This window comes from Macrobrachium rosenbergii, chromosome 56, assembly GCF_040412425.1.
Source record: "Macrobrachium rosenbergii isolate ZJJX-2024 chromosome 56, ASM4041242v1, whole genome shotgun sequence".
NCBI lineage: Eukaryota > Metazoa > Arthropoda > Malacostraca > Decapoda > Palaemonidae > Macrobrachium > Macrobrachium rosenbergii.
This window is the reverse complement of record NC_089796.1, coordinates 25,556,823-25,582,829: the sequence shown is the minus strand read 5'-3', so window position 1 is coordinate 25,582,829 and position 26,007 is coordinate 25,556,823. Positions and strand designations below refer to the sequence as shown.

The 26,007-nt window shown below is 38.7% G+C and overlaps 1 protein-coding gene across 3 annotated transcripts in view; it reads left to right on the top strand.

Moving 5' to 3' along the window:
* Positions 1-26,007, top strand: part of LOC136836060 (activin receptor type-2A-like) — a 282,286-nt gene that overhangs the window by 55,032 nt on the left and 201,247 nt on the right. Inside the window, exon 2 of one of the 3 annotated variants that reach the window (XM_067099961.1) lies at positions 20,514-20,758. The exons of the other annotated variants lie outside the window; for them this stretch is intronic. The gene's annotated coding sequence lies outside the window, so the exon portion shown is untranslated. The remainder of the gene's footprint in view (positions 1-20,513; positions 20,759-26,007) is intronic. 3 annotated transcript variants of the gene reach the window in all.

The following is a 26,007-nucleotide window of genomic DNA, read 5'->3' as shown; positions in this document are numbered from 1 at the left end:
TTTTTAAAGTGTATTAAAATTTTTAACGATATTTAATTTTATTTAATAATTTATTACATCACGTAGAATTTTAATGACATTAATTTTTTTTTTTTTATGTATATAGCACATCATTCATTAAACTTCATACCCTTATTTATTGGTCACATCACTTCATTTTATTTATTAATCATTTCCTTCATGAATTCATAACTTTAACATAATTTATTTTCTTTCCATTACGGCGCTGAATGGCCTTGTTGGCCCCAGTGCCTGGGCTTTTGCCCTAAATATCATACATCCATCCATCCATCCCACCAGCCACAATCAAGTCATCCTCCTCCTCCTCCAACTCACTTTCTCCCTCGTAGGCAGTAAATCCACTAAACTCTAATTCACTTTCCTGCTGAGGATCCCATACGGACATTGGTGGCAAATACTCGTCATCGCTGACGTCAGGCGTTATGTCATCGCTAGATGACCAACTACCACCGAAATCAGGACTTTCGACCTGCTCTCGATCGAGCTCCAACAAGTACTTTTGTCCTTCTGTTGGAGGCCTCCCAAATGTTTTCAGATGCCCCTCAGAACACCCCGATGCTTCCTAGGGTCATAAAAGGAACGGGATGTGGTCCTTGGTCGCCATAGGTCACACGTGGCTGAACAACACGCTGCTGAGAAGCTGGGTCACTCTGATTGCTGGGTCCTTCTCCAGCATCCAAGTCCAAAACTCGCCTCACACGCTCACTTCTGACAGGCAATGTGCGCCTTTCACGCTCCTGATGCCTTTGCGATATCTCTGCAAACGTTCTGTTGCAGCACGAATACGCTAACACTCGCAAAGTTCAACCAAACACGTCTGCGCTAAAAATATCGCTCCCGCAAGGTGCTGCTCTGATGCTCTCTGAGACAGGGCAGAAGGGGGAAGTCAAGATGCGCCTCTGGGTGACGCTCAAAAACAAAAAACATCTGGATCAGTGAACTCTCAGCATCTGCCGAGGCGCTGGATTTGAAATCTTCCGCAAACTAGGCCTATCATTATTTTTCCACGAATATTTAAAAAAGCATTTTCAGTCGACGCTTGCAACGCCCACTGATTCGACAGACAATTTTGGACGACGTTTAAAACGTCCAACAGGCGTTTAAGGGTTAAGGGAGCACGCCGCTTACAAAGCGGCGTGCGGACGTCAGTACAAGGACACAGGTGACCCCGAGGTCAATTGTTCTCAATGTGAAACAGGACAGGTAAATACAGATAACGTGACAGATAAAATTAACAGATTAGACACAACAATGCTCTGACACATGTACAGTACAAAAGGGCACAAATGAGTAAGTAATAAATGCACATTTACATAAATAAAACATGGCTAGATACCCCGACCTAAGGTCAGGAGAAAAGGCACTGTAGAAAACAGGAAGTTTACTAAAGAAAACCCGTTGAGCAGGGACTTTACATCCTTGCTAGTGTCTAATTTTGATCCTCTGGGGTTGGTTAGTCCTGTGTTTGTAAAGGGTAAGATGTTTTTGCCAGATTTGTGGGAAGAGAAAGTAGGTTCAGATGACGTATTGAGTAAAAGCAACCAAGAGAAAGCTAAGAAGATATTGGAACAGTTCAGATCGATTCGTGAGCTAAAGTTTAAACGGGGAGTCAAGGTGGGGAATTGTGACCTGCATGTGTTTAGTGATGCCTCTAGCAAGGCGTATGGAGCCATAACATACGAAGGGATGAAGGGGAAAGTAACATCTTGACGCCTAAAATGAGGGTGACTCCTAGCAAGCAGGCTAAATTAACAATTCCCAAACTAGAATTGCTAGCCTTAACTTTGGGGTTCAGGCTAGGCTAGCATTTAAGTAGACTGTTAGACATTCAGAATGTAACTGTGTGGACAGACAGCAAAGTTGCCATGGCCTGGGTAGACAGCAGGGAGGGAAATAAGAGTACATTCATTTCGAATAGGGTTCGGAAGATTAACTCGATTCAGCAGGAATGTGGATTTGGTCTCCAGTATGTCCCCCCCAATTGCAACCCGGTGGACATCTTGACCTGGGGGGCGAGCTCTTAGGAATTGGAACGGATTCACCTTTGGAAGGAAGGCCCTGACTATCTATGCCAGCCTGGAGAACTAGTGCCACCTGTAAGCAAAGCTGCTGTAAGTGACCTAAGCAACATCTTAACTGCTACCCTTAGAGAATTGCGTGAAGAAGGAAGCCTGTCCGGACCTACTGAACTGTGGAACCTAGAGGGAATTAATGTGTATGATTAGATTAATGCAATACGTATTAAAGTTCATGCATAGTAGTGCTGATCCATTTTTGAAATTAGTTTACTTTGAGCAAAGGCACTATTTCCCAACTCTGTGTGTGATCACTTGGGAAAATAGTGTGCGAGTGCCTAAACACATTGATAAGTTCATTTGTCAGTTGAATTTAACTTTTAGAGAAGGTATCAATCATTCTAGTAATCGTTTGTTGAACAGTGAGTCGTGTAAAAGCCAGCTGGTGTTATTGCCCCATAAAGGAAGACTAACTGTGATTTATCTAGAGCACCTTCAGGTAATACACATGCACTGTGGTGTAAATATACTAATGACCCTTTACCGGCAGGAATGTTGAACGTCAAGTTTGAGATCATTGGCCAAGGGCATAGTAGGAAGGTGCAGAGCTTGCAGTATCACCTTCAAGCCTCTTCTACAATAACCGCTACCTCCTCCACTCCCAGCTGACCAAGTTCGACTACTTCGCCCAATTGAGAAAGTGGGAGTAGACTGCACTCCCTTTGAAGGTTATGGGGGTGGGGATAGGACACTTCCTCATTATCACCTGTCTGGCCAGCCATGCAGTGTACATTGACTACTGCAGCAGGCTGGACACAGACACCTTTGTACTATTACTTCGAAGATTCGCTGCAACCCATGGCGCTCCATCGAAGATATACAGTGACAACGCCATGGTGTTCAGAGCAGCCAGCACATTCCTGCGTGAGGTATACGAGGAGGACATCACTCAACAATTCTAGTGTGAGCGCAGGATTTGATGGACATTTCAGACCCCGCGATCTCCGTGGAAGGGGGGTCTCTTTGAGAGGATAGTGGTAGTCGTCAAGAGGACCCTCGCCATGACGTTGCGACACGCCATCATCTTAGAGGAGCAGCTGAGGACCCTCATCAAGGAAGCCGAGGCGGTGATTAATAACACCTTCCCATCTCATTTGGGGCGATGTGATTCGCCTGTTGCCTCCTGTAGTGCCTCACAAAGAAATGTATGCCACATTAACTACCCGACAGCTTTGTCACGAATACTTCCATCTAACAGAGACTCTGGAGAGGTTCAAGGCCCTCTAGAGGAATGGGTATTTGAAGTCTCTTCAAGAGAGAGACAATTGCAAAGAAGGAACACCAACTCCACTGCACATCGGAGACGTTGTGCTGGTAAAGGCTGACAACAGCAAGAGAAGTCAGTGGCCCTTGGGACGAATAGTGGAGATTTATCCTGGTGAGAAAGGGGTGATACTTTTGTAAAGTCTCCACTGAACGGGTTTTCTGTGTTGACGTCCCGTTTTCTTTGCCTCTCCTGGATTCGCCGCTCTTAGGTTGTTGGGTCACGTAGATCCAGTCAGACCCAATCATTTAAATTATTTTATGTAAATATTTACCTGTCTCCAACATGTATATTGTGTTCCTCTTTCTCAGGTATCAGATTGTATTCAACTCAGTTACTGTCCATTTGTGTAACTCAAAGTGTATTTGTTCATTGTATTTATTTTTACTAAGCTCACCCTTGTTCTCATTGTATTCCTCGGCATGACGTCAGTCCGTCGCTATATAAACCACCTGGGTCACCAATGAATCAGCAGTAACCTTATCCTGCTCGTTTCTTTAGCACCTCTTAAACGTTCTGTGAAGGCTCAATTTGAAGAAGAGCACTTGAGATCGGTCGAACAACTTGTGCCTCTCGAGCTGAGTGAGCATGAGGTCGACGAAGAAGAAGGTACTGGAATGCAGGTAAGAGAGCAGAGTGATGATAGTGATGATGACAGTGAGATAGGTAATATCATGCACCAGACTGATAGACTCGAGATCGATGATCGAGAGGTAGCTATAGATAGGGATGAAGGTGGTGATAGGTAGGATCAGAATGAAGCGTTGGAACAGACTGCATCAAGGCCGAGAAGAAGAGCTGCTACTGAGCAGAGACGGAGAATGGCAGAGTGGATTCGAGATGGAACTGTGTAACAGTTGGCATCGTAGCCCGAGGCGAACTGTAAAGTGTGGAAGTCAGGAAGGGATTTGAGGGGATAGGGTCATAGGTGGGTGTGCCTCAGTATGCGACAGGAGCGGTTACTAGGGGCATCCACAGTGGTGAAGGAAGTGTGATTATCTGATTGTACCTCAACATCACAGAGAATTCCCCTCAAGACTCTGCAGGACCAATTGTGAGTTCATATGAACCAGAATGAAGTGTGTGAAGTTGCACAAACCACGACCTGTATGCTGCTAGTCAGAGCAGTAAATCTCTTAATTGTATGACAGACAACAAAATACGAAGGTCAAGTGGTAAACAATTAATGTATTGCATTTGATAGCTGCGAATCTTGCCATTGCATGAGGTGCATTAGGCCATTGAGTTGCTATATTCATTTGAACTTGCATGTATTTTATATCGCTGATTACTACTGACGTAGCCATCTATACTGAGGCCTTGCTTTTGATATTGTTATGCTTATTATTGATGCTTTTTTGTCTCATGCTTATTATTGATGCTTCTTGATGTCTTATGCTTATTATAGATGCTTTTTGATGTCTCATGCTTATTATAGATGCTTTTTGATGTCTCATGCTTGTTATTGATGTGACATGCTTATTATTGATGCTTTTTGATGTCTCGTGCTTATTATTGATGCTTTTTGATGTCTCATGCTTATTATTGATGCTTTTTGATGTCTCATGCTTATTATTGATGCTTTTTGATGTCTCATGCTTATTATTGATGCTTTTTGATGTCTCATGCTTATTATTGATGCTTTTTGATGTCTCATGCTTATTATTGATGCTTTTTGATGTCTCATGCTTAAGTATTGATGTCGACAATGCCTTGATGAGAGCATTGTCGTGTGTTGATTGCATTGAATCACTTCCATGTGTTGTAATCTCCTTATTGCTAAGTTTACCTTCATTGGTCGACTTGGGAGTAATTCCTTTTTGATGCAATTCTTACTTTAATTAGTCGGTCTTGTAGCAAAATTACAAGTTCTATTAATTACTACTTGGATTGTTTGCTTAGCTGAGTGAATTGATTTCTATGTTCCATTGATTTACATTGCTGGTGACACCCATTGTGTCCTTAATTGCTGTTGCTATGCACATTGTATTGTAATGCACGTGTCTGCTATTGAATTTTTCTTTGATTGTATATATTGAATTTCATTTGAGTGATCATACTGCATGTCATTCATTGTACTGTAGTCAAGAGCCAACCTCATCTCGTAGCGCTGCGGAGGAGTTCGGGCCGCTACTAATGCTGGCGGATGGTCCGCGTAGAGTTTGCTTGACTAGTACGTTCCACCTGAATCTTCCTACCTTTTTTGGGGGGGATGGAAAATGTTGAGAAAAAATTGTGTGCACGGGATTTTTTCGCTGCAAACTCCCTACGATATGGGGCTGACAGAATGGAGGGAACTTACTAAACAAGGCACGTTATAAACACGACTGTTATTGCACATTTTCTGAAATGCACGTACGGCTGCAGTATGCAGCGTCATGTTTTGTCTTGTTGCTTGTTTGAGTGATTTGTTGTGAGTTTGGGGTCCTTAAGCCCGAGTAACTAGAAGTGAATTAACCCAATTAGCAACTGCCTGGACAGGGAAGTGAGACTGCCGTTCGCTGATCTCGGGCTTGTTGTTCCAGGAATCCCGTTCGTGACAGACATGTGGGTTGGGCTCCCAAAAGTTTGCGTAAAGTTAACAACTGTGAGTGCTCCTATGTGATTGTAGTGAGAATGATTGGGTAAGAGAAACTGTTGGGGCGTTTGTGTGCTGCGGTGGCGTCGTGTTAGTTGTGGTTAGGTTCCAGTGGTTTCTTTGAGGTTGAGGGCAATTGTGCAGCCCATGTGTTTCTTGAAGCAGGTGTGGAGATTGTAAATTCGTTAGTGCGTTTTTTGGGGGGTTTGTGTGATTGTTATGTAAGGGTGATGGTTGAGATGGTTTTATTTTTGCAAGTAAATTGAGAAAACCTGGTATGTGACTCGTTTGTCCTTACATGGGGGCTAAGTCACTTCAGTAGTTCGTGGGTTGATCATGCAGTCTATCGGCACAACGAATATACAGTGAAGTCTGTCAAGGAAATTCCCAACAAATAGTGTTCCACAAGGAAGCGTCCTTAGTGGCACACTGTTTACTTTAGCAATAAATAATATCAGTATAATCTACCAATTGGAATTAAAAGTAACTTGTATATGGATGATTTTGCCATATATTATTCAGCATCTCGCGTGAAACATGCAGAGTGAATCATTAATAAAACTGTAATAAAAATAGATGAATGGGCCTCTTCTGTAGGCTTTAAATTTTCTATACAATAAACTCAGGCACTAATGTTTTATTATAAAAATAAAAGTGGAAAAATATTGAAATAGATTTAATAATCAGAAATCATTCCATACCAATTGGTCAAACAGCAAAATTTTTGGGATTAGTATTTGATACTCACTTAAACTGGAAAGCCCACATAACATACGTGAAATCAAAATGTAAAAGAGCATTAAACCTAATTAAAAAACTTACCGAATGCTACTTGGGGAGCCGATAGACATACCCTTACTTTACTGTATAAAACAACAGTGCTGTCTATCATTGATTTTGGAAGCGAAATATATGGCTTGGCATCAGACGTAACGCTGAAAACATTAGACCCATTTCATAATGAAGGCCTTAGAATGAGTTCAGGAGCTTTTCGATCATCACCAGTGTCTTCTTTACAAGTCAATGATGAGCTCTCATCTTCTCTCTCTCTCTCTCTCTGAATCTCTCTCTCTCTCTCTCTGTACTCTCTCTCTCTCTCTCTCCATAGAGAGCTAGTATCAATGAAGAGTGCTCTGAGAATTCAGACAAATGATTCTCCAACCAAAAAATTACTTGGATTAAGAGATGTGTTTATAAACAGTCATCCACCTCCTTTCCCAGTTAGAGGTAGAAGATTGATTTGCTAAATGTAAATATACAATTACCTTTAATATTAAAATTACCTCCTCCTTGGGCAATGAATAAAATTAGAATTTGTACACACTTAAAATATTTATCAAAAAATTCATATACTCCAGAACACCATAGACAACATACAGTAGAACATACAATCCGGATCTAAGTCACAATACGGAGTGGGATATGCTGCAGTATCACCAGGTAAAACGTATCAGTTCTCTCTACCAGATAATGCCTCTTTATTTACAGCTGAGTTATGTGCAATAGCATCAGCCATAAAAATAAAATTAGAGAAGCCTCATGTAATAATTTTGTTATTTATAGCGACTCCAGAAGCGCTATAGAAGCCATTCAAAGCTATAAAAAAAATTGTACTAATTAAGTTTTCACTTCATAAATTGTATAATAAGGGAAAAAATATTGAAATATGTTGGATCCCTGACCATGTAGGGATTAAGGGAAATGAAGAGGCTGATAAAGCATCTAAAGAAGCAATCCATATGATAAGAGCAAATGTAGACATCCCTATTAGTGACTATATAAGATATATAAAAACAATTATTGTAAGTAAATGGCAAAATATGTGGAATGAAGAACCTGAAAGTAATAAATTAAAACAGATAAAATCCAACATTGGAAAATGGAGTTCGTCATATCAGAGAGAAAGACGCACACAAGTAATTCTGACACGTCTTCGAATAGGCCATACTTGTTTGACACATGGACACTTAATGAGCAGTCCGTGTGGCCCTCCTCCCAAATGCCCAGATTGCAAAGTGTTGTTAGCAGTTAGGCTTGTACTGTGTGAATGTCCAAAATATAACCTACAGCGATTATTAAATTTTGGAAATAGATCAATAAAAGAAATTTTGTCAATCTTCAACTTTTTCAGTAATACGCATTTTAGTGTCCATGGGAAGCTGTGAGTTAATTGATAAAACCTTAAAACTCAATCAATCAGTCTAATGAATTTTAAAGCAAGTAAATTTTAAAATTTTACTCAATTTATTCTCAATTTTAATATAACTTCTTAGTGAGTGGATATGGAAAGAAGTATAAATGTATTTGTGTGAGTGTGTTCCAGTATGAAAGCGTATGCCTTTTTGCAGCTTTTCATTTTCATTCAAGTGACCTATTTGTTCACAGTGCTAGACCTGTCATTTCAACCAAATCCTATGGGCCAGCCCTATGAGAGCTGATAGTCAGCTCAGTGGTCTGGTTAAACCTTTTTAATAATAATAATACAATTACAACTACCAAGGAGCACATAAGAAATACTTCCCCAAATAATGATAGCTTTACAATAAAAACTTCAAATGAGTTCAGTGTTTCGGAAGAGATCTCTCCTCTTAGAAAGGTGGTTCCAAAAGTAGGTTCAGAACAAAAACATCTTGAGTTCAGTTCAGTCTTGCCGCCCTAAGATAAATAGGATTATTGGTGCACAGAATCACAGTATTAATTCTGAACATTATGATCATAATAAAAAATATGAAGATCAACCAAAGACCCTGAACTCCAATTCAGATGAAAAGGGATTAAGAAAACAATCTCTTATAAAGGAGAATTTCCACACTCTACCCTAGAACAGTACTTCCCTCCAAGGAGTGGGAAGTAGCACATTTTACCACCTTAGCATTCATGCTCGATATCCTTCAGTGGAACTGTAAAGGTCTCAGAGCCCATACAGAAGACCTTAAAGTTTTAATGCATGAATTCAATCCAGGGATTATATCCCTGCAGGAAACAATGTTAGGCAAATCTCCTTATAATCCTGGACTAAATTATTCAATATTTAAATCATATCCCCCAACTGGTGATCGTGCTCATGAAGGTGCTGCAATTATTATTAATAAATCTCTACAGCACTCCACAATACAGCTAAATACAACTCTACAAGCTGTTGCTATTTCAATCATTTTGGAAAAGAGGATAACAATCTGCTCCTTATACCTTCCACCAGACCTTGCTTTTAACATTGAAGATATTCAGTCCTTAATAAACCAACTTACAGCTCCTTTACTTCTCCTAGGTGATTTTAATTCCCACAACCCCCTTTGGGGAAGTCTGTTTTTAGACAGTAAAGGGAAATTAATCGAAGACCTTATTGACAGGAATGATGTTACCCTATATAATAATGGGTCAGTGACTTTTCACAACATTCATGATAATCATTTCTCTGCACTGGACCTTATTATTTCAACAAGTATCCTTGATTTTAATTGGTTTGTTAATGAAGATTTAAATGGAAGTGATCACTACCCGATCCATTTGAAATATGCTGTAATGCTCCATCTGAAGTTTTAGAAGGTATGAGGACAGACTGGGATAAATTCAGTTAAGGTGTCAATCTAGATAGGGAGTTTGAGTCCTTTCATTTTCATCTAGGCGCCTATGAGTACTTTATTGAATCTACTTTGAAGAGTGCTGAAGGCTCGATTCCAAAATAAAAGGCAAACCTCGTAGACCTGCACCCCTCGAGTAGGACGCCTTGATGAGGTGAGGGGCTAAGGGACCCTGGCCTTTGGGCCTGGGTCCTGACGAATCATCCTACACAGTTTTTGGTTTAAATGGCGTGGACATTTCCACATTCGCAAAATTTTACTGCTTAGGTGAGTCTGAGAAGGGATCATTTTTTGGAAGGGGTTCGCATTCGAAGCTAATTGTGGGAGTTGTGGTGGTTGTCGCCACCTGAGATAGTTTGGACCTAAGAGATGATGATGGGATTTTTCCCATTGCTATCTTGAGGGCGGAACCATCTCCGGGGATCAGCCCATCGGAACCCAGGGGCTGGTTTTGGAGGTGGGACTCTGGCTTTTGTCCGGGAAGCCCACCAGTACGGTTGGAGTGGGGAGTCAGTCCCCATTAGTGGGGGCAGAACTCCCAGCAGGCGGATTGGCTTATACCTGGGCCACTGCAAGCGTACTGGTGCTATCCTGAAAGGGTAGGGTATGGGGTGGACTGTTGGGAGTCAACTCTCACTTGTGCCATTGGTGGAGAATTCAAATACCTGACTGATCTACGATACTTTCTTGATATAACCAAGCAGTTTTGGGTGGGTGGATGAACCAGTTTGTGTGTGGTGGTCTGATGTGTGCATGCTTGGCATCTTGGGGTCTCTTCATGGGCTTTGGGAGTGTGTTGGGGTGGGGAAGCTGGGCAGTAGAGCTGCCCAGTTTGCCCTTTTTGATATGCTGTCGGGGTCTGTGCGGGGGCTCTTGGGTGTCGGGTGTGCACTTTTTGGACTTTTGCATGTGGACTGGTTTAAACTTATGGATTTGGCTATTAGTTCTCCCTCTCCTGGATCCGACGACTTATCGGCACTGGTAACAACTTCTGGCATGAACATGGATACGGGCTTGGCTGTTGGACAGAACCAAACACTGAGACACCAGGGTGTTAATAAATCTGGTGGATTTGATTCAAATAATAGGGTCCTTTATTGCACTAATGTAAGCTTGTCATTAGATTACGAATGTTTATACAGTGTAGTAAAACAATTTGGCAAAGTGGAAAGAATTAAATTAATTCTAGAAAAAGATAAGCAGTCATTCTCTGCTTTTGTCAAATTTTCCTCTCCCTTGGAAGCTAGTGAGGCACAACAAAGACTCCATGGCCACATTCTAAATGACTCAGTTCTCAGCACGAAAGTGTTTTCAGTGAAAAACTTGAATGATGAGCCATTTGACTTTATTCCAAAAACTGAAGCACATGGACCAGTCCCATGTACCAGAGCTCTTCCTCCCCCTTTATGGCATGTTGCTATCTACAAGGAGGGGGGGGGGGAAAATTTGATAAAAGCTGCTGACTGCATTGAGAGCAAGGTTGGTTCCATTCCCATTGGAAATTTAAAACGGTATGGAAAGAACCTTCTAATAAAAGCTGGAAATGAGACTCAAGCAGTTCTGTTATCTAACTTTAAACCTCCTGAAAGTGGAAATATTGAATCTATTTCATCTCGCAGATTCTTTAATACACTGAAAGGAGTAGTTTACTCAAAAGATTGCATGTTTTTAAAGAGGAGGAGATTCTCCACGATGTCCTCCTTGTGTATCTCATGTAAAAACTGGGTGGTGATGCAGCTATCCTTTTAACCTTTTCCTCCAATTACCTACCTGATACCATCATTGTTGGCCATGAGAGGATGCAGGTTAAAAAATATAAAGAAACCTAAACAGTGTCGCAAATGCTTTGAATATGGCCACATTCAAAACTCTTGCAATAATAATGAAAGATGTCCTGTGTGCTCTGCAGAGCACGATAATTTTGACGATTGCGAAGCAGCCCGATACTGTTTTCTTTGTAAGGGTGATCACACTCCAAATTCTAGGGCTTGTCCCAGATATAAATTTGAACAAGAAGTGTTGGCAGTGGCTGATAACGAACATATCAGCATTAGTGAAGCAAAGCGCACAGTAATGGGGGCAAACAAAAGTGCCAACTCTATGTATGCATCTGTAATAAAACTTAAGACTTCCAGCAATGTAAGGCCACCAATAACTGCGTCTGATAGTAGATATCGCAAACCTGCTGTTTTTAGAATTATAAATAATAATGAAATTCTCCAAACTTTCGTCGGCAAGTGCTTTGGAGTCCAATACCAAAAATTGTACTTCCAAAAGCACAGAAAATTTATCTTCCACCACATCCACAGCTGTCGATTCATCTCCAAAAATAAGGGTGCCAAAATCAACCAATAATTCAGGAAAATATTCTGAAAATACTTCAAACAAAAATAAGCTAAAGGAACAATCCCAATTAGATAGAGCTAGTTCAGAGCCATCAATCGCCACAGCCACAAACAAAAATAATAATAAAACTACAGTTGCAACTACCAAGAAACGCACAAGAAATACTTCCCCAAATAATGATAACTTTATAATAAAAACTTCAAATGGGTTCAGTGTTTTGGAAGACATCTCTCCTCCTAGAAAGGTGGTTCCAAAAGTAGATTCAGAACAAAAACATCTGAGTTCAATTCAGTCTTGCCGCCCTAAGACAAATAGGATTAGTGGTGCACAGAACCACAGTAGTAATTCTGAACATCAGGTTCATAATAAAAAATATGAAGATCAACCAAAGACCCTGAACTCCAATTCAGATGAAAAGGGATTAAGAAAACAATCTCTTATAAAGGAGAATTTCCCACTCTACCCTAGGAACAGTACTTCCCCTCCAAGGAGTGGGAAGTAGCACATTTTACCACCTTAGCATTCATGCTCGATATCCTTCAGTGGAACTGTAAAGGTCTCAGAGCCCATACAGAAGACCTTAAAGTTTTAATGCATGAATTCAATCCAGGGATTATATGCCTACAGGAAACAATGTTAGGCAACTCTGTTTATAATCCTGGACTAAATTATTCAATATTTAAATCATATCCCCCAATTGGTGATCGTGCCCATGGAGGTGCTGCAATTATTATTAATAAATCTCTACAGCACTCCACAATACAATTAAATACAACACTACAAGCTGTCGCTATTTCAGTCATTTTGGAAAAGAGGATAACAATCTGCTCCTTATACCTTCCACCAGACCTTGCTTTTAACATTGGAGATATTCAGTCGTTAATTGACCAACTTCCAGCTCCTTTACTTCTGCTAGGTGATTTTAATGCCCACAACCCCCTTTGGGGAAGTCGGTTTTTAGATAATAAAGGGAAATTAATCGAAGACCGTATTGACAGGAATGATGTTATTACCCTATATAATAATGAGTCAATGACTTTCCACAACATTCACGATAATCATTTCTCTGTACTGGACCTTAGTATCTCTTCAACTAGTATTCACCTTGATTTTAATTGGTCTGTTAATGAAGATTTAAATGGAAGTGATCACTACCCGATCCATTTGAAATATACTCTGAATGCTCCATCTGAAGTTTTACCTAAGTGGAAGGTAGAGGACGCAGACTGGGATAAATTCAGTAAGGGTGTCAATCTAGATAAGGAGTTTGACCTTTCATTCTCATCTAGATGCCTATGATTACTTTATTGAATCTACTTTGAAGAGTGCTGAAGGGTCGATTCCAAAAACAAAAGGCAAACCTCGTAGACCTGCAGTTCCCTGGTGGAATAAGACATGTGGTATTCTGAGAAAAGTGACTAGGAAGTGCTACAGACGTTACAAAACTAGTGGCTAAAGGTGTACTAGTGCTTTAGAAAAAATAAGGAAACTGAGTGGAAAATTTGTTAATGGAATCACCATTGCCCCCACTAAAAATAAATGACTCTAATCACAGAGCCCAGTGAAAATTTGTAAAGTAATGAGCTAGGAAAACACTTTTCTAAAGTTTCCAGCCCTAACAATTATTCTCCAGAATTTCAAAGAATTAGGAATTCTGAAATTTCAAAGAATTAGGAATTCTGAAATGTGTCTGAAGTTTGATTCGGGAAAATCTGAACCATACAACTACAAATTTTCCCTAAGAGAACTTCGTGAGGCGCTCTTCTCAAGTGAATCCACAGCTCCAGGTGAGGATACAATCATATATGAAATGCTGAAACACCTCCCAGATGATGCCAAAAATATTTACTGAAGATTATAAACAAAATATGGGAAACTGGAATTTTACCTGCTGGACTGGAAAATATCCATAATTGTCCCTGTTAAAAAGCCTAATAAAGATGCTTCCCAAGCCACCAGCTATAGACCAATAGCTCTTACCAGCTGTGTATGTAAGCTGATGGAGAAAATGATAAATACTAGACTGGTTTGGCACCTGGAGACCAAAGGATTACTTTCGCCATTTCAATTTGGTTTCAGAAAAACCGCTCCACCCTTGATCCCTTGCTGAGGCTGACCAACCAAATCCAGCAAGGATTCGCCAAAAAGTGTCAGACCATTGGCATATTTTTTGACTTGGAGAAAGCATATGACACTACCTGGAGAATTGGCATCATGAAACAATTGCAAAGATGGGCATATGTGGAAGAATGGTCAGGTTTATATATTCCTTTTATCAGACAGACTTTTTTGGTAAAGAGTGGGAAACTCCTTCTCCCAACCTTTTATGCAGGAGGAAGGAGTTCCCAAGGAAGCGTTTTAAGTGTAACACTTTTTCAGTGGCAATAAATAGTGTGATTGAAAAATCTCGCCCCTGTTAAATGCTCGCTTTTTGTCGATGACCTTGCAATATACTGCCAGGATATGATTCCTTGTCTGTATGTAAACATTTGCAAAGGTCTATTAATGCTATTACTAAGTGGGCTGATGAGAATGGTTTCAAATTCTCCTCTTCCAAAACAGTTGCAGTAAGATTCACCAGGTGCCGGCGTGTGGAAGAGGTTCCCACACTTAGTTTAAAAGGGTCCATCCTTCCTTACGAGAGTGAAGTTAAATTTCTGGGGATGACTATTGACCATAAATTAACATGGGCTAGCATTGGATAAATGCCCTAAAGTTTAATGTTAAACAATCTATGAATATTTTAAAGGTTGTCTCTGGATTTAGTTGGGGGCTGATAAGAAATCCCTTCTGAGGCTATATGACTCTCTGTGTCGATCAAAGCTAGACTGTGGCTGTCAGATTTATTCCTCAGCCTGTAAAACCAAGCTAAAGGAACTGGACGTTGTACACATGGGGTTGAGAATATGCTCAGGGGCTTTTAGAACTTCGCCTGTTGAAAGCATATAAGTTGACACATCATTTTCCCCTTGATCTAAGAAGGCAAGAGCTAGGGTTGCGATACATGGCTAGAATGAAAAGTGCTCCCAAAAATCCCTCCTTTCAAGCACTAAAGGAAACAGACTCTCGAAGTTTTTCTGGTACAAGAGTTTCTAAACCATTCCAAATTCGACTGAATGAGGATGTTAGGAATAATCACCTTAAATCCCAGAAAGTCCTGGAAGTAGAATATCCTGTAAATCCTCCATGGCTTATCCCAGAAGCATCAATATGTAAGAAACTGTTTAACAAAAAGGACTGCACTGTAGAAGAGATTAGGGAAAATTCTTAGAGCACGATGTTACCCATACTAATTTTAAAAAAAATTTATACAGATGGATCTAAGTCAGATAGTGGTGTTGGTTGCGCTGTTATCCTTGGTGATACAGCGTACACAGCTAAATTACCTGACTTTGCATCAATATTTACTGCCGAATTAACAGCCGTAGTGTCTGCCCTAGATTTAGTTTTTCAAAGTAGTGACTCTAATTTTGTCATATACTCAGACTTTAGAAGCACCTTAGAAGCTATTAAAAATTTAATAGCTTTCATCCATTAATTCAAAAAGTTCAGGAGTGGCTTTTTCGTATATATTGTCGACGTAAATCAGTCTCTTTCTGTTGGGTCCCTTCTCACGTGGGGATTCGCGGAAACGAGATGGCAGATTAGGGAAGGAAAGCTGCTAGTATTTTATCAGAAACCTCTTTTAGAAAAAGTGCCTCATACAGATCTAAAAGGTCCCATTAGATCTTATGTTTTATAAATGGCAAGAAAGGTGGACTTCTCCCCTTCTTGCCAATAATAAGAAATATAGAAATATTAGGGATAATGTACTACCATAAATGGTCTTCGTCATTCCAGCTTGACAGAAACAGAGGTTATTTTAACGAGATTAAGGATTGGGCACACTCGTCTGACCCATCAGTTTATTTTTGAAGGAAGCAGCCCTCCAGAGTGTGCTTACTGTGACGAGACACTAACAGTGGAGCACATTCTGGTGGTCTGCCCCAGATATTTTAACCAGAGAGAGAGAGATATTTTCAGGGTAAATCCCTGTCTGATATTTTGGGAGATGAAGCAGATATTTCTGCTATCATCTCTTTTTTTTAAAGTGTATTAAAATTTTTAACGATATTTAATTTTATTTAATTTATTATATCACGTAGAATTTTAATGACATTAATTTTTTTATATATAGCACATCATTCATTAAACTTCATGCCCTTATTTATTGGTCACATCACTTCATTTTATTTATTAATCATTTCCTTCATGAATTCATAACTTTAACATAATTTATTTTCTTTCCATTACGGCGCTGAATGGCCTTGTTGGCCCCAGTGCCTGGGCTTTTGCCCTAAATATCATACATCCATCCATACTAATTTTACAAAAAGATCTATACAGATGGATCAAAGTCAGATAGTGGTGTTGGTTGCCTTGTTATCATGGTGATACAGGGTATCAGCTAAATTACCTGACCTGATAAAATAGAATTTCTCAGCCGAATTAACAGCCGTAGTGTCTGCCCAGATTTAGTTTTTCAAAGTAGTGACTAATTTTGTCTTATACTCAGACTCTGAAGTGGAACTTTTAAGCTATTAAAAAGATTTAATAGCTTTAATCCATTAATTCAAAAAGTTCAGGGTGGCTTTTTCAAACATATATTGTTGATGTAAATCAGTCTCTTCTGTTGGGTCCCTTCTCACGTGGGGATTTAATTCTCTCCCCAGATGGCAGATAGTGAATGGAAAGTGCTATATTTTATCAGAAACCTCTTTCAGAAAAAGTCCCTCATACAGATCTAAAAACTCCCATTAGATCTTATGTTTTAAGTAAATAGCAAGAAAGGATGGACTCTCTCACTATACCTTGCCAATAATAAGAAATATAGAAAAGTATTAGGGATAATATTCAGTGGTCTTCGTCATTCCAGCTTGACAGACATAGGTTATTTTAACGAGATTTTAATGCCCAAACCCCATTTGGCACACTCGGGAACCCATCAGTTTATTTTAGATTTAAGCAGCCTCCAGAGGTGCAAAGAAATGTGATTGAGTCACTAAAATAGTGGAGCACACCTTCTGGTGGTCTGCCCCAGATATTTTAACCAAAGAGAGAGATATTTTCAGGGTAAATCCCTGTCTGATATTTTGTTATTATAAATTTTTCAATGATATTTAACAATTATTTAATAATTTATTACACTGGACCTAGAATTTCTTAACAAGACATTGAAATTTTTTGTTAATGAAGATTTAAATGGCATTGATTAAACTTCATCCATTTGATTTATTGGTGCACATCACTTTTTTATTTAAATAATTTCCTGACTGGGATGAATTCAGTAACTTTAAATCTAGATAATTTATTTTCCTCATCTCCATTACTTCATTGAATCTACTTTGAAGAGTGCCAGTGCTCGATTCCAAATACAAAAGGCAAACCTCGTAGACCTGCAGTTCCTTGGTGGAATAAGACGTGGTATTCTGATGAAAGTGACTAGGAAGTGCTACAGACGTTACGGAACTAGTGGCTCCCCTCAGTCTAAATTAATCTACAAACATGCTTTGGCCAAGCAGCGGCGCTTTTATAAGAAAGCCAAAAGAGAATGTTGGCTAAACTGTATTAATGGAATAAAACTCCAAGACTCCACTAAGAGTGGTGTGGCGCAAAATAAGGAAACTGAGTGGAAAATTTATTGCGTCACCATTACCGTCATTAAAAATAAATGAGACACTAATCACAGAGCCCACTGAAGTTGTCAAAGAGCTAGGAAAACACTTTTCCAAAGTTTCCAGCTCTAACAATTATTCTCCAGAATTTCAAAGAATTGGGAATTCAGAATTGACTGAAATTTGATTTGGGAAAATCTGCACCATACAAGTACAAATTTTCCCTAAGAGAATTTCGTGAGGCGCTCTCCTCAAGTGAATCCACAGCTCCAGGTGAGGATACAATCATATATGAAATGCTTAAACACCTCCCAGATGATGCCAAAAATATTTACTCAAGATTATAAACAAAATATGGGAAACAGGAATTTTACCCAAGGACTAGAAAATATCCTTAATTATACCTATTAAAAAGCCTAAAGATGCTTCCCAAGCCACCAGCTATAGACCAATAGCTCTTACCAGCTGTGTGTGTAAGCTAATGGAGAAAATGATAAATACTAGACTAGTTTGGCACCTGGAAACCAAGGGATTAATATCGCCATTTCAATTTGGTTTCAGGAAAAACCGCTCCACCCGTGATCCCTTGCTGAGGCTGACCAACCAAATCCAGCAAGGATTCGCCAAACAGTGTCAGACCATCGCCATATATTTTGACTTGGAGAAAGCATATGACACTACCTGGAGAATTGGCATCGTGAAACAATTACACAAGATGGGCATATGTGGAAGAATGATCAGGTTTATATATTCCTTTTTAACAGAGATTTTTTAAGGCAAGAGTGGGAAACTCCCTCTCCCAACCTTTTAGCAGGAGGAAGGAGTTCATCAAGGAAGCGTTTTAAGTGTACAGTACCGCTCTTTTCAGTGGCAATAAATAGTGTGGTTGAAAAAATCTCGCCCCCTGTTAAATGCTCGTTTTTGTCGATGACCTTGCAATATACTGCCCAGGATATGATTCCTTGTCTGTATGTAAACATTTGCAAAGGTATATATTCCATCTATTACTAAATGTGCTGATGAGAATGATTTTAAATTCTCCTCTTCCAAAACAGTTGCAGTAAGATTTACCAGGTGCTGGCGTGTGGAAGAGGTTCCCACACTCAGTCTAAAAGGGTCTATCCTTCCTTATGAAAATGAAGTAAAATTTCTGGGGATGACTCTAGACCATAAATTAACATGGCTTAGTGTAAATGTTTAATGTTAAACAATGGGGTTGATAATATTTAGTTGGGGGCTGATAAGAAATCCCTTCTGAGGCTATATGACTTTTAGAACTATGGCTGCCTTTATTCCTCAGCCTGTAAAACATTTTAATGTAAATAAAGGAATACTGGATACAGATCATTTTCTCCTGAGGGGCTTTAGAAGGCAAGAGCTAGATTGCATTTACCTTGATCTAAGAATGAGCAAGGTGCTCCCAAAAGTGCTCCCCCCCCTTCAAGCACTAAAGGCAACAAACACTCGAAGTTTTTTCTTGTACAAGAGATTCTAAACCATTCCAGATTCGACTGAATGAGGATGTTAGGAATAATCATCTTAAATCCCAGAAAGTCCTGGAAGTAGAATATCCTGTAAATCCTCCATGCTTTATTCCAGAAGCATTAGTATGTAAGAACTTGTTTAACAGAAAGGACTGCACTGAAGAAGAGATTAGGGGAAAATTCTTGAGCTCGACATTACCCATGCTAATTTTACAAAGATCTATACAGGTGGATCTAAGTCAGATAGTGGTGTTGGTTACGCTGTTATCCTTGGTGATACAGCATGCAAAGCTAAATTACCTGACTGCATCAATATTTCCTGCCGCATTAACAGCCGTAGTCTCTGCCCTAGATTTAGTTTTTCAGAGTAGAGACACTAATTTGTCGTATATTCAGACCCTAAAAGCAGTTTATAAGCTATAAAAAAATTTAATAGCTTTCACCCATTAATTCAAAAAGTTCAGGAGTGGCTTTTTCGTATCTATTGTCGGCGTAAATCAGCCTCTTTCTGGTGGGTCCCTTCTCACGTGGGGATTCGCGGAAACGAGATGGCAGGCAGGGAAGCGCAAGCTGCCAGTATTTTATCAGAAACCTCTTTCAGAAAAGTGATTCATACAGACCTAAAAGGTCCCATTAGATCTTATGTTTTAAGTAAATGGCAAGAAAGGTGGACTTCTCCTCTTCTTGCCAATAATAAAAAATATAGAAATAGAGATTATATACTGCCGTGGTCTTCGTCACTGCAGCTTGACAGACGAACAGAGGTTATTTTAACCAGATCAAGGATTGGGCACACTCGTTGAACCCAACAGTTTATTTTAGAAGGAAGCAGCCCTCCAGAGTGTGCTTACTGTGACGAGACACTAACAGTGGACCACTTTCTGGTAGTCTGCCTCAGATATTTTAACCAAAGAGAAAGATATTTCCAGGGTAAATCCCTCTCCGATATTTTAGGAGATGAAGCAGATATTTCTGTTATCTGTTTTTTAAAGTGTATAAAAATTTTTAACGATATTTAATTTTTTCTAATATATTTATTACATCACAGAATTTTAATGACATTAAATTTTTTATTTATATATCACATTATTCATTAAACTTCATATTTTTATTTATTGGTCACATCACTTCATTTTATTTATTAATTTCCTTCATTAATTCATAAATTCATTTACCTTAATAAAATATATTTTCTCTTCATTACGGCGCTGAATGGCCTTCTTGGTCTCAGTGCCTGGGCTTTTGCCCTAAGTATCATACACCCATCCATCCACAGCTTATAATATCTGATGATGGTACAGAATTCAGTAACTCTCTTGTACAAGAAAATTGTGATGTATCCAAAATAGAGAAAGTAACTATACAACCGTATCATCCAGCTAGCAATGGTTTAGTAGATAGGAATAACAGAAAGTCTTGATGCATTAAGGTATATAGTAGGACAGGATCCTGAATGAGATATCAATTTACCTTTAGTCCAATTGTCACTAAACGCCAGAAATCATTCCAGTACACAAGCAACACCAAAAAGCACTAATGGGATATGAACCAAGATTACCATATGCATGGCTGAATCGGCCAATACAGCCAAATTATTCTGAAGACATCATGAAGATGAATTAGTAATTTTAATAGGAAATTCATAAGCAGTTACAGAAGAATCTAGAAGCCCAGATCATCTTGGTAGACAAAGATCAAGAAGGATTAAAGCCAGTAGATTACAAGATAGGGGATGAAGTCTACATCAAAAAGGGAGTAAGAATAATTTTTTTTCGTATTGTTGCAATTCTTGCTTTAATTAGTTGGTTTTGTAGCAAAAACATTTGAGGTTAAGTATACTAACTTCGAATTTGGTTTTTCTTTAACAAGAAGGGGAGTAGATGGGAAACAAGGGTATGTAAGTAAAATTTCAAAATGTAATGAAATCATTTCAGAAGGCTATGGGTTATATTTTAATTTTCTAACCAAGCATGACTAATATCATTTAAGAGGGAATTTCCTAGGTAGAAGAATAAAGAAGAGGGGTTAAGATAGGTATTAAATGATTTTAAGAAAGTAAAAATTATTTTACCATGAATTCAAACCTTGTTGAAATAACTAACACACTTCAACTACCTAGAACATATTTAATTGATGAAAACTTGCTAATTATTGTTACAGTAAATATAAAAAGATCTACAAGTACTGATATTTTACCACTTTCTTTACTCAAGTTGCCAATCATATTTTAGTGTTGAACAATGGACATACAGAGCTTATTATACAAGAATGATACTTAGTCACATTGAAGAAGTCAAAAGAAATTCGTATATATACATAACACTTGCTGATACAATACAAATGCACAAGGATATTTCTTCAGAACATTCCAAGAAGTACAGGTACTGTACAAGACTTAGAAAGCAACCATCAAGTTTACATCCCCCTTCGCATCATTAACCAAGAAATATTATGACTTTTGTTGTCATTAGAAGAAAAGGAAGAAAATTATTTATAGAATTTCAAATACCATAAATAGTAGGGCGACATCCACCCGAGTAGAATAGGACAGAGGACTAAGTTAAGCCTATGTAACTTGGATAGCAAATGTTAGTTTGTTTATACAGTGCATTTGAATGTCTTATTTCAACTAGATTGAAGGAATGTTTCTGTTTATATTCACTTCAATACTTTAAAGTTATCTTGTGAAATGTGTGTGATTTTCCTAGAAAGATGTGTTAGGAGTCCTCGTAGCTATATTCGCTTTAGTTTAGCTAGAAGCTGCCAGAGTCAGCTGGGTAGTTGGCCGAGACTGGAATGGAATCGAGTATGTAATCGCATGAACTAAACATCTTGAAAAACGCAAAAGGGCATTACAGAAAATAGTGATAATAACCGAGACAGAGAGAAGACAGAAAAAAAGTGATAATGAATTGAGTGATCCCGGGTGTGGATGCAGACAGGACGACTCCACAGTGTTTATTTCATATAGCCAAATGCGGATTCACCATTTTAGCACGTAACAAAGAACTAATGGAAATCTTGACCTTGCCTGGTGCCCTCATGCGCACCGTTACATTAACTCAGTAACAACCGTTGAAGGAAATAGAAAAGTGAATGTGAACCTTAATGAAAAGGGGAGCCCACAGAGACGAAACTTGGGAAAATTCATATCAGGTTTGGTATTGTATGACTATCAGACTGAACCCCATATATGTGAAAGTTCCTAGAGCAGCACGCAGCTTGAAAGTGTTGAGATGTGCGCTGAGTGACAGTAAAAGCCCAAAGTGATTTGTGAACTTGCATAAGAATTTCTGAGTGCCGAAAGAGTAAGCTAGAATTCCAAGTCCAAGTTTACTGACTTACAGAATCTACAATGTGCCTTTTAAGATTAAGACACAGTCACTACTACCTATTAAAGGTGGAAGTTTATAGAAATTTTAAGACGCTAAATAAATGTATTTAAGGGGAAACATAAATTTCATTGAAACCAAGATTTTAAGTACACTTTTTTTTTTCCAAGATGGCTGATATCTAAGCACGATAAGGCGAGTTCAAAAGAAAGCACACTCCAAGCAAGTTTGTCCCTACTTACGTGAAAACCCACAGTGCAACAGATATGCCTTTTCCAAAGAATAAATCTCTACAACATATACATATCCAGTATGTGTATTTAAGTATAGTATATATGTATTTACAAATATGACATATATATATAATGTATGTATGTATGTATATATGCATGTATCTGTAGATATATCTTATATGAAACTCGTTTAAGAAAAATTTTCTTTTCATTTCGATATTTAATGTCATTGCAGTGTAAATTACTTAGATGATGTGATGCCAGTTTTCTAGCCATAAATCAATCTTATATTTGTCGCCTGGTCAGTATGGGTTGCAAAGTATGCACTCCACAACTGATGTGTTGGGCCAAATGGAATCTTCAATACGTGCAGCTTTTGCTAACGAACAGCATCATGTCAGTTTTCTTTGATCTTAAGAAGGCTTTTGATAAAACATGGAGATATGGCATTCTGAGGGTTCTTTATCAAGCTTTATTTTTATAGGCCATTACAAGTTCAGGCTGGAGCAACAATGTCAGATGTATTCAACCAAGGAAGTGTTGTACGAGTAGCCTGTTCATACATACATGGGCAGAGAAGTCCATGTGTTCGTGAAACAAGGTTTCTTAGGTGGATTTTTGACAGCAAGCTGACTTGAATCCCACACCTGAAATATATTAAGACAAAATGCCTGAAAGCAATGAATGTGCTGAAAATTGACCCACACTTCCTGGGGTGCTGACCGAACTCAAATGTTGAGAATAAACAAAACCTTGATCTTTTCAAAATTAACTTACGGATGTGAATTGTACACTTAAGCAAAGCCAAGTATCCTTAAAAGACCACGGATGTGAATTGTACACTTAAGCAAAGCCAAATATCCTTAGAAGACCAATTCATCGTGGAAGAGTAAGAATGGCTACTGGAGCATTTAAGTCATCTCCCGCTGAGAGCATGTTTGTAGACGCTGGTGAGATGCTTCTGGATCTTCATTACCGTCGTCTGCTGTTTTGGAGCTGGTATAGATTTCAGAGGCTCCCTAACTCTTTAACTAGCATTAGCATCGGAAGTAAAGGCATTGGCAATTTTATGAAAATCACCCCCAAGCAACTGCAACCACTTGCTTTTAGAGTAAAACATTTAACGTGTCAAACATGCCAGAGACGAAGGCTTTACCAGCTAGATATTCAGTTAGTCATCCCCTGGAACCTTCCAGAGGTAGAATTCTGTAGATATTTTATTTCAGCAAAAGCAGAAATGTCCAATGAGGCAATGAAATCAATCTTTTTAGATCATTCTTGTAAACATAACTGTTGCAGTTTTCACAGATTGCTGAAAGTCAGATGCTGGCGTCGGCTTTGCAGTGGTCTTTCATGCTGTAGAAAGAAGTGGGAGATTATCATCTGTTGCATCTGTTTTCACAGCAGAACTGCATGTAGTTTCAAGGGCCTTAAAGGAAATTATATCTCTAGATATAGTTCTAAAGACAGAAGAACCCTTCTTGAGTCATAATACATATAGTAAAATTATATATATTGTGACTCAAGAAGTGTTCTTCATTCTTCAGAATCTTTTAACTGTTCACATGCATTGATTTAGAGATATTGCAATGGCTGTTGCTAGTGAAAAGAAGAGGCGAAGGAGTAAATTTTTGCTGATTGCCTTCCCATGTTGGGGTGGTTGGGAACGAGCAAGCTGATCAACTTGCTAGGTCAGGTATCAGCTCTCCAGAACCAAGAAGATGCCCCTACTACCATATAGGAATGTGCATCCTCTTATAGATCAGAAAATTAAAAAGCTTTGGCAGTCCTTTTGGGGAAATATTGCAATGAATAAAAAAAAACCGCAGATTTGCATCATCATATCTCTTTAGTCCTATCCATGCATGCCAAGGAGATAAGAAACGAATTTGTGCAGACTTAAAGATTGAACATACAAGACTCACTCATGGGTTTTTGATGTCAAGCAAAAACCCTCTAGTCTGTGAGGACTGCACTGTGCCCTTGACTGTGAGACATTCAGGTCGAATCCCCCAATCTCGGGAACGTGACAGAGATTGACATTTTATTGCTAAGTTTCACGGGTCTGCTTCAGATTTTAAATCGTATACATATGCAGATTGTTTGTATGGATAGTCTGTATGAACAGATATACATACATATGCATATATATATATAATATATAAATATTTCTCATATGAAACTGCTTTTAAATTTATTTGTATTTTTTTTAGTTTTATATTGTAATTTATTAAGGCGCCAATAGCCTAGATGTTGTGACGCCAGTTTTAATAGCTATAATCAGTCAATCATTTTTATCATCTGTTGCGTCTAATTTTACATCAGAACTGCATGCAGTTTTAAAGGCCATAAAGGAAATGTTAAGTGATTGGAAATAGTTTTACTATATGTTGTGACTCAAGTGTTCTTTAGTTTTTGGAGTCTATTAACCCTTTACACCCACTGATATTAGAGATGTTGAAATGGCTGTTTTTAATGAAAAGAAGAGGTAAAGAAGCCCAATTTTGCTGGATCCCTTCCCATGTTGGGGTTGCGGGGAACGAGCAAACTGTCACCTCCCGAGAACCCAGGAGATGCCTGCTACCATATTGGGATATATATCTTGTAGGTCAGAAAATGAAATAGCTTTGGCAGTCCCTTTGGGAAAATATCGAAACAAACCAAAAGTGCACAATATTACATCATGAGTAGCTCCTTGACCATATCCCTATACGCCAGACAACTAGAAACGACGTTGGGTACTCACTCGTCGGTTCTTGATGTCAGGTGAAAATCGTCCATTGTGCAGCTACTGTAGTCTGCCCTTGACTGTGAAACATTTCCTGGTCGAATGCCCCAATCTTGGGAATCTGAGACACAGGATCCTCTCTTGGGGACGTGGCAGAGAAGGACATCTTATCCTCGCTACGGTTCTTATGGAGGACTGTAATATAAAGCAGTTATATATCTATTAGGGAGGTTGGCCTCCTCAACAAATTTTAAATCGTATACATATGCAGTATGTGTGTTTGTATGTATACTATTTACGAATTTACAGAATAAAAGACTGTAAGCAGTAGGAAGTGTTGTTAATTGGGGCTACTGCAATGCGTCTGTGGTTAACTTATGAACCTGTATGTTTTGTTCGCGTAAAATAAGTTGCTAATGTTTCCCATATTGTTTATGCTTACTTTCCTGAGTATATTCCATAGTATCTTGGGTCTATTTTTTTTATTTCTGATGCGTATTTTACATTGTTCATTGTTTATAAATGTGATGTTATTACTTTTGAATAAACGGAGGAATTTCGCTTGCCTGTTTCTTGTTATCTGTTGGCATATAAAATAATTATAAGATGAGAATGAAAATCGGCGGACGATAATGTTTCAGATTTTCTTCCCAACTTCGGCTATACTTAATGTTAATACATTATATCTATAAATGTATCTTCAAGTCTGAA